Source organism: Acomys russatus, chromosome X (genome assembly GCF_903995435.1).
Source record: "Acomys russatus chromosome X, mAcoRus1.1, whole genome shotgun sequence".
NCBI classification, from domain to species: Eukaryota; Metazoa; Chordata; class Mammalia; order Rodentia; family Muridae; genus Acomys; species Acomys russatus.
The window spans coordinates 122348329-122358895 of NC_067169.1; the positions used below are offsets into that span (position 1 = coordinate 122348329).

The 10567-nt window shown below is 39.5% G+C and overlaps 1 pseudogene; it reads right to left on the bottom strand.

Moving 5' to 3' along the window:
* Positions 1-754: 754 nt before the first annotated feature.
* Positions 755-1078, bottom strand: LOC127185106 (60S ribosomal protein L37a-like; annotated as a pseudogene).
* Between the last annotated feature and the right edge of the window lie 9489 nt (positions 1079-10567).

Here is a 10567-nt window from a genome sequence, read left to right on the forward strand (position 1 = left end):
TAATTTAAATTTCCAGTGTAGTTCTTTATTTCATTCACTGCTTGTTTTAAAATCACCATTTAATATCCAAACATATCAAGGTCATTCTGATCACCCAAATTATTGATTTTTAATGTAACTTCACTGTGATCAGACAATCTACTCATCATGACTTCAGTATTCCGAAAACAGCCAGTCATTGTTTTATGGTCTAGTATGTTATTAAATTTGGTATATATTCCAAGCACAATTTAAATAAATCCTTTCTGCCACTTGTTAAGTGCTGTTAAGTCTTACAGGTGTCCATTAATTCAACTGTGTTAACCATGCTCTCCCATTCTGTTTACTTCATGATTCTTGTATATACTTACTCCTTTAGAGGTTAATCAGCATATTCTAACTTTCATGCTAAATTCCAAAGTGTTGCATAAATTAGTACAGTGACAAGCAAGGACCTTAAAACAACTTAACTTTCTATATTTCTATATTTGTGACATTTGTCGTTCCATTCTTACATCACACATATGTATAAATTACTGACATTCTTGTTAAAACAATGTTTGTGTAGCAATTTTCTTGGAGATAAAATCATCCACCTTGGAGATAAGCTCATCTTTAAGACACAGGATATTCTGAGTCAGTAGTCTTCAACTTTCCTAATGTTGTGACTCTTTAATATAGTTCCTCATGTTTTGGAGACCCCAACCATAACATTGTTTTCATTGCTACTTCATAACTAATTTTGCTACTGTTATGACTCTTTTTAAAAGTAAATTAACCCATTTATTGCAGGCTAGGCAAGCCTCAAACGGTAGCGCTTCTACTGGTCTTTCAGTTCCTTGAGTCTTCTGATGGCAGACTTCACTGTGGCGGCAGAAGTGGTGTTGTAGATCCAGGCCCCACCAGCCACTGTTTTCATGCAGGAACCACAGTGCCAGATGCCAACTGCTCGTCTCTTCATCTTGGTCTTGCCACAGAAGGAGCAAGTGTACTTGGTGTGCTGGCTGATTTCAATTTTCTTCACCGTTTGCTGGAGGGAGGCACCATAGCAGGTGCCGTATTATCTAGTGATCCCGACCTTCTTGGTGCTTTTAGCCATCTTGCCGGAACTGAAGCCAGAGCCTGTTGTGACTCTTAAGGTAAATATCTGATGTGTGGCTCCTGTGAAAGGACCATTAGACAACCCTAAATGGGTCATGACCCACAGGTTGAGAACCATTGTTCTAAGGAGAGATGAACTACTCCATCCTTCCCTTCCAGTAAGTTCAGGTACAAACAACTTAATGGCTTTAGGAAGTCCCTAAAACTGACCAGATTCACTAGGCCCTGTTCTATCTAAGTATATACATAGGATTTCTTGAGATATTCTCAAGACTGCTGAGACACATTCCCAGATAAGCTGGGCTGCCTAGAAGAGGATTAGACTAGAAGAGCTACCTGAAAGAAGTAGAAACCAACTGATCTGCTAGGAAGAGTCTCAGACAAAAGAAACAGCTGAAAAAGACACTCTTCAACCTGCTGAGATGAATTCAGGCTTCTCAGTAATCATCAGGTTACCATCTTCCATGTGCTGTCACCTATGTAGACATGGGCTTTTGGTGATGCAGCTGTCTTTGAGTCATTTCTGCTCCTGTAAGTAACTCCTCATCAATATTCTTATAACTAGTTCCAATAAAACTCATTGGTCAATCAACTTGGACTTCTATATTTTGCTACAGAAATAATTAGCTTTCTTGTTGCTTTTTTTTACTTCTTGCATCTACATAGACTTATTTCCCTACTGCCTGAAAAAAATCTTAGGAATCTGTTATAATGTGGGTCTTTCAGAAATGAATTCTCTCAATTATTTTTGATTTGAAAATATCTTTGTTTTGCCTTTATTTTTGAAGGATAGCAATGAATAAAAGAATTCCAGGTTAGCAGTTATTTAATTTCATTTTGAAGCTATTATTTTGTTTGCTTCTGGATTCTGTTGTTTCTTTGACAGCTTTCCCCTTAAGAAATACAAACCTACTTTTTAATTCTGTCAGCTTTTAAATTTTTCACTTTCTCTTTGCTCTTCAGAAGATAGTCTATGATGTGTGTATAGGAAGCCCCCTGCTTTTGTTGTATAAGACTTCCTGACTCCATGTCCTTTAGTCCTTCTCTATAGATCTTTTCCTTCACAATTACCTTCCCTTCACTATTTTTCAGCTATTTTAATCTGCCCTGAAAATTATCCATTAAGCTCTTTATTTTTTGATTTCCTTGAGTCTATCAAAAGCTTAGTTTCTTAGCCTCTCTTGTCAGTATTCTTTTCAGAATCAATAATTTCTTAAGAGCTTAAGACAGTATCAACTCCAGATTCCCCTCCCTGGATTTCATCTTCATTGTGATTTTGGCTCTCGACTTGCCCCTGCTTTATTAATTCAGGTTAGTTTGAAGCAATCTGTTGAACTTTCTCTAGACACAGGATTTCTCTTGTTGCATTGAGTCTAGAAGGCTTTGAACTAATTCTGGCATGACAGATGTATTTGGTGAGTTCAAGCTATTATGCCGTGTAATATGAGTCCACAGTTCCTTTTTGTATCAACCTTGACTGTTTCTAGAATTATTATCTTTGTGAAATGACTGTGATGGTACTTTCCTTTACCTCTAAAACTGTGAATATAACATAGGCATGATCTTTTTTCCTCAAAGATTTCATTTAAAAATCTGTTTTCAAAGATGTATTTTCCTTTGGAGCCATATCTTCAATTTCTTCTATAGCTATTAATTATTGGAAACTGAACCAGTACTTGAGGAATCTATGTTCTGGTTTTCTATCTCTGGAAAATATAATGATAAAATTACTACATATAAAATATAATTTAACAAAGTTCTTTTGGGATCTGTGCTGATGGATTATTTATCATTTCCAATAGAATTTGTATTTGCTGGTTTTTTAAATTATACCTAACCAAATTTATTTTATTCGATTTTAGTATACACATCTTTTGGTGCCATGGATTGAGTCTACTACTCTGAAGGCTATATTTTTGTGAAAATCAACATGAAGCATTTGGAGATGAAATTGTGTAAAGCTCTCTTCTTCTCAGGCTTAGTGTCAGAGGACGAGGCATGTTCCAGATGGTATGAGAAACCCAAACCACATCAGGCTTATGTAGAAGAGAAGTTAACTTTTACTATATTCAGACTATAAGATTTCAAGGTTTACTTTTCATTTCAGCACAATCTAGCCAATTCCAATTAGAGAAGGAATTTAAAATATTTGATATCGTAAAATATACTCAGTTTTAAAGTATTTCTAAGGTAAAGTGTGATTCCTTGTTTCTACTTGTGTGGGTTTATGTTTCATCAATTATTCACTTTACATCCCAGTCATAGCTCCCTTCCTCTCCTCCAGGTGCCACCCTCACTCCATGTTTCCCCTATCTCCCCTCCCATATTCCTCAGGGAAGGGAAGCCCCCTTACCCACCTACCACAGCACATAAAGTCACATCAGGACTGAGCACATCCTCTTCCCCTATGGCCTGGCAAGGCAGCCCTATCAGGGGAAAGTGATCAAAAAGGAAGCAATGGACGCCGTGTCAGAGACAGCCCCCATTTTCCCTTAATAGGAAACCCACATAATGACCAAGCCATCCATAGGTTATATCTGGGTAGGGGGCCTAGGTCCAGTCCATGCATGGTCCTTGATTGGAGCTTCAGTCTTCACAGGCCCCCCAGGCCCTGGTTAGTTGGTTTTATTAGTCTTCTTGTGGAGCTCCTTTCCCCTCTGTATCTTTCTATCATTCCCCTGCTACCCCAAATAACTCTTCCACAAGTCTCCCTGCTCTCCACCCAATGTTTGGATGTGGGTCTCTGCATCTGTTCCCATCATCTGCTGAGTAGAGCCACTCAGAGAACAGCTATGCAAGACTCTCATGTCTGTAAGCATATCCGAGTGTCATTAATAGGGTCAGGGGTTGGTTCTCTCCCATGGGGTAGGTCTCAGGTTGGGCCACACATTGATTAGACATTTCCCCAACCTCTGCTTTATTTTTGTTCCTCCATATAGTATAGGCAGAGTAAATGTTGGGTCAAAGTTTTTGTGGGTGGGTTGGTGTTCCCCTCCTTCCTCTATGAGTTGTGTCTGGGTAGAATGTAGTACATTTACACAATGGAATATTACTGAGCTATTAAAAAGAAGGACATCATGAAATTTGCAGGCAAATGGATGGAACTAGAAAATATCATCCTGCATGAAGTAACCCAGTCCCAGAAAGACATGCATGGTATATACTCACTTATAAGTGTATATTAGCTGTATAGTACAGGATAACCATGCTACAAAACACAGATCCAAAGTAGCTAAGTAACAAAGAGGGCCCAAGGGAGGACGCTTAAGTCTCACTCAGAAGAGGAAATAGACAACTAGACAGCAGAAGTGGTTGAAGAGAGGACACGGGGTAAGAGAGTGAACATGGAGAGAATTGTGTGGGTTTTTAAACTGTTTTGAAGTTATTTAGTTTAAAAAGTATCTTTCCAGCATTTGGTGACTGAAAATGTACATATTGTTTTAAGAAACCAGTTGGTAAAATCATGTGTGATTTGTAAGTATAATTTTTCAGATGACAAGCCATTTCCTATTCATTGCCTCCAACTGTGCTTTAGTGCTAGCTCAGGTAGATCTACTACATTATGGCTCAGGAAAAGGCAAGAATCAGCCAGTCTTCCCCCAGGAAAAATTTCAATGAGAAAGAAAATTGCTGTCTGAAAACTCTCCTTCCCCTTCTCTGGGTCTACATTCAGATGTACAAATACTTCCTTAGAAAGATATAGTCAGTGGTCCCATTGAGTTACTTTGATCATTTAACCCACAAGATTATGGCAGAAAAGGGCTTATTTGGCTCATTGTAATTATATAAATCTAAAGGAAGTGCTTAAACAGATAAAGAAGATATACTGTTTTGAAAGGCCATAATGATTGACACATATTACTCCTTTGTTTGAATATTGTATTACAGAATTCTACAAAGGAACAGAACTAGTAGAAAGAAGACATAAAACAAAGAATATTTATTAGATTGTCTTACACAGCACAAGCTGTGTAGTCTAGCGATGCCTTCTTATATGCTAGAGAGACCGAGGGCCCAAAAGGTACAGGCCACTCTGAGCAAGTCTTCCTCTCTCAGTTCATCTTTTCAGGACATACCCTCACAGACTCAGTCAAAGGCCTGTTCCTTATTAAATTCCAGATTCAGTCAAGATGACAAACAGATTAACCATTGCAGACATTAATAATTATTAAATCATTGATTAAGTTCCTCCACAGAACTAACTGTAAGAGTCTGAAGAACCAAATCTGATATGTACAGCTTCCCTGCATTCAAGAGCTTTACATTCTAGTAGAAGATGAGTAAGATATACCAAGAATCCAGGCAGTCAATGAGATTTAAAATGAGATTTTGGCAAATAATAGTCTTTACAATGCAATCCTGAGTCAGGAACATTCATTCTGCTAATAGATACAAATGAGATACACCTGGGTTTCAGTTACATGAAGGAGGGGCTAGATCATGTACAACTTATTTCTCATGAAGAAAAACTGAATTTTATGTTATAGGACATCTCTAAAAGTTTTCAATAAGGCTATCAAAATGGACTAGCATATATGTCAATGATAAAAATATTCTCCAAGGAGAGTAGAATTTAAGAGAGCAAGGATGAAGGAACACAAGTCCAAAGCTATTAGCATTGTCTAAGCAACACAGTTTGCTAGCATAGGACCAAGGAGATGGCACTGGATATGAAGAAAAGTAGTTAAAAATGTATTTTAGAGGTAAAGCTTACATGATATACTGCACATTACATATGGAGGATAATAAATAGCAGAAACATAAAACTCAAGGATGATTTCCAAGTTTAGAATTTAAGCAACTGGATTGGCAGTGATTCCATTTTCTGAAAGAAATTTTTTAAAATATTGAAGGATGAGATGGTGTTAGAGGAATCAAAATTTCCATTTTGGTAATAGAAAATCTAAGAAATCAATGAAACATTCAAGTGAAAAATCAGGCAGGCACTAGGAATTGAGGGACCAATTTTGTAATGTGCACAGAGGTAATATTTAACTTCAAAGCACCATGTAAAATCATATAGAATTAAAGAAATTTGTTGGAATTAATACACTGTGATATGTTCATGAAATCAAACACAATTATTATAATTTCCCACTCAGTAGCATTTGGCCACTACAGAATATAGTTGGAATGCTGAATGCAAAGCTGGAGCCCTTTCACATAATGCTCATATGTAGGAGAAAGAGTTAAGTAGTTTTCTCATAAAGCTGAAATCAAAACAAGTAAAAAGATTAAAATTTGTAACAAAGATTAAGAAGATGTTTAATTGCAGCCAGGTGTTTATAGTTCCCTAAATTTTGTTCTAAATTATATCCTATTTATATTTAATATTTATGCTAATACTAGATACTACTTATGCACAGTTGATTTACTAAAGTGTTTGCTCTCTATGGAAAAAATGTAAATTAGTGAAAAATCATGATAATTCTCTTTAATTCTGTTTACCATGCCACGCTATTCATGACAGGATAGCATAACCAAAACATACCTTCCACCTGTAAGCAGCTTATATAAATTGCAGAGAAAACAAAGACAAAGTAAACAGTTTATAAAAAGTTGGCCTTGCATGGCATCAGGTACATAGAGATTGCAGATATCATGGATGTTAATGGATTACCAACACACAGACGTGTAGCCAAACCTGCAACAAGTAGTTCCTTGAGGAGGCATCACTTTGAGAGTAGCATGTGGGATTTCTTTCCATAATTACTATACATAACAGAAGAAATAGCTTTCAACTGGATAACTTACAGCTTTATTATTACTCAGTGATTAGAGTCATGACAAAAACAAAACATCTGTGCATGGAGAGATGGATAGAGGGCTAGAGAGATGACTCAGCAGTTAAGAACTCATTGGTACCAGAGACAACTTCCTGAACAGTAGACTAATAAATAGCTCAGGCTTTAAGATCAACAATTAATAAATGGGACTTAATGAAACTGAAACGCTTCTATAAGGCAAAGGACACTGTCAACAGAACAAAGCTACAGCCTACAGAGTGGAAGAAGATCTTCACCAACACTACATCTGACAAAGGGCTAATATCCAAAATGTATAAAGAACTCAGAAAATTAAATACCACCAAATAAAATAATGCAATTAAAAAATGGCGTTCAGAGCTAAAGAGAGAATTCTCAGCAAAGCCACATCAAATGACTGAGAAACACCTAAAGAAATGTTCAATATCCTTAGTTATCAGGGAAATGCAAATCCAAATATCTCTGAGTTTCCTTCTTAAACCTATCTGAATGGCTAAAATCAAATACTCAGGTGACAGCACATGCTGGTGAGGATGTGGAGAATGAGGAACACTCCTCCATTGCTGGTAGGTATGCAAATTTATAATACCACTTTGGAAATCAACCTGTTGCTTTCTCAGAAAATTGAGAATAGTGCTACCTCAAGACCCAGCTATACCACTCATGGCCATACACCCAAAAGATGCTCCACCATACAACAAGGACATTTGCTCAACAATGTTCATAGCAGCCTTATTCATAACAGCCAGAATTAGGAAACAACCTAGATGCCCCTCAACCGAAGAATGGATAAAGAAACTGTGGTACATTTACACAATGGAGTACTACTCAGCTATTAATAACAAGAAAATAATGGAATTTGCAGGTAAATAGATGGAACTAGAAAAGATCATCCTGAGTGAAGTAACCCAGACCCAGAAAGATATACACTGTAGGTATATACTCACTTATAAGTGGATATTAGCCACATAATACAGGATAACCACACTACAATACAGAGACTGAAACATCAACCAAGGACCATATATGGTAACTAATGACTACTGGGAGAGGGAGAATTAACCTCTTCCAGGGATGAGCCCCATTTTTGGTTGTCCAATGCAGAGTTGAAAATGCTAGGACCATGTACACACAAACAACAAAAAGGGACTGAGAAGATTGTATTCATATATTTGTACATACATGCATATATGTAGTTATATATTTATATATTGACATGTATAAAAACAATAATGAAAAAGAAGCTATCAATTTGAGAGTTGAGGGACATAGGAGGGATTTAAGTGATGGTACCTAGGAGGGGCTGGAGAGACAAAGTGATATAACTGTATTTTCCCCATTTATTTATTTATTTATTTATTTATTTATTTGTTTGTTTATTTTACTTTACAGCCTGATCAAAGACCCCTCAATCCTCTCCTCCCAATCCCACCCTCATGCCTCCTCCCTCCATTCCCCCTCTTCTTATTCTCAGAAAAAAGGGGAGATTCTCAAGGGATACCAACCCACCCTGGCACCTCAAGGTACAACAGGACTAAGCACATCCTCTCCCACTGAAGCCAGACAAGGCAGCCCAGCTATGGAAAGGGATCCAAAGGCAGGCAACAGAGTCAGACACAGCCCCTACTCCAATTGTTAGGGGACCCACATGATGACCAAGATGCACATCAGGTACATATGTGTAGGGGGTCTAGGTCCAGCCTGTGCATGCTCTTTGATTGGTGGTATAACTGTATTTTAACTTATTTATTTTAAAATCAGAAATAGACATGATTATTTTCTCATTAGCCTTTTTCTGTCTTTCTTCTCCATGAAGATATCATAAGGTGCTTTGAAATACAGAAACACTATGCCTGACATTCCTTTGATCTAAAGAGATAGTAAGCATCCCAATTAAAAACTAAAAAGAAGGATGTAGAGATGGTTGTCAGTAAAATGCTTGTCACATAAGTGTAAAGACCTATATTTAATCCTCAGTACCTATGCCAAAAAAAGCTGGGCATGGTGACACATATATGAACACACACACACACACACACACACACACACACAGAGAGAGAGAGAGAGAGAGAGAGAGAGAGAGAGAGAGAGAGAGAGAGAGAGAATATATCTATGAGCAGGGTCGAGACTATCTTCTGTGCCTGCATGTTCACCCCACTCCACTCAGGGAATTTTCACTTGAGCTTAAGTAAAAAGTCAAGTGTTTTATGTGACATTGTTAAGTGTTTTGTTGTAACAGTACTGCCACTGAACCATTCAGCTGGCCATGCTTTCACAGTTATAAGTTCAACTGTTAAAAGCAAAAAGAGCCCATGTGATGTCATCAAACTGATAGTAAACATTAAGTGTGCTTTGAAAGATGTGGAAAGTGTCACTCAGAATCCCAGCTGCAAGTTGCTGTCCTCCAGGAGTAAGTTCCATCTAACAGGACCACTCTACAGTGTTTTGCTTTTGTTAAATTTAATTATTTACTCATTTTACATTCTGATCACAGCCCCTCCCTCCTCTCCTCCCAGTCCCACCCTCCTGCCCTCTTCCCTCTTCCCCCCTACCCTTCTCCTCAGAAAATGGGAGCCTTCCCCCACCCACAAACCTATCCCAGTACATCAAGTGCCAACAGGACTAAGTAGTTTTTGCTCTTAACTTCCTCTTTGGCTGACAGAGACACTTGTGTCCATATAGAAGTATGACAGCTCCCTTCCCTAGATCTACATCTTCCTTTTTCTTGTCACAGATGCTATGCCACAAACAACTTCTGGAGTTCCTAATTCTACTACAGTGTTAATTTCTTAGAAAACCCAAATTAGCACTCACATTACATTAAGGATCTGAAAAGTTAATATACATAAACTAAGACTCTACAAAGATCAACTGAAAAGAAATGCTGTAATAGTGAGGAAATTTGGGAGATCCAAGATGGCGGCGAGCAGTGTGGACCGCGTTTGGAGGCTCCAGTGAACAATTCAGGGAATTGCACAGATTTCTGAGCCAGGAACACCGAGGTCCGAACATCACGGCAGCGGGAGTGCTCCACGGTTCAGAGGGACCAGGATGCGGAGGACCTGCGTGCCCCTGCACACGGGAGTAGCGTGGTTTTTCTCTGATCGGAGCGGCAGCGGCAGAGGCAGCAGCACCAGCGGCGGCAACAGCGGCGGCTGAGGTTTGCAGCTCATAGCCTTCCGGTGGAGGCGATTGGTGTGGTGGCTGGTGGGAATTGCTGCGGGAGAGGGGACTCGGGGGAGGATTTGGGTCGCGTGGAGCCTTTGGACCCAGACAGGACTTGGCGGACAGTTCGGCCCCAGAGTCCCGGGTACTGGCCCGGCCCAGCAAGCAATTCTGCCTGAGGCACTAACTCAGCGTGGCCACAGCTCCCCTGCTGTGGCGCAGGCTTAGTTGAGCTCACAGCTCCACACTAGGCACCACCTCAGCTCAGCGGCAGCTCCCCTGCGGTGACACAGTCTGGGTGGAGCACTTGGTTTCACCACAGGCGCTAACTCAGAGCAGCTGCAGTTCTCCTGCTGTGGCGCAGGCTTGGTGACGTGCTCAGTTCCATCCTAGGCACCACCTCAGCTCAGCGGCAGCTCCCCTGCGGTGACACAGTCTGGGCGGAGCACTTGTTCCACCACTGGCGCTAACTCAGAGCAGCCGCAGTTCTCCTGCTGTGGCGCAGGCTTGGTGACATGCTCAGTTCCATCCTAGGCACCACCTCAGCTCAGCGGCAG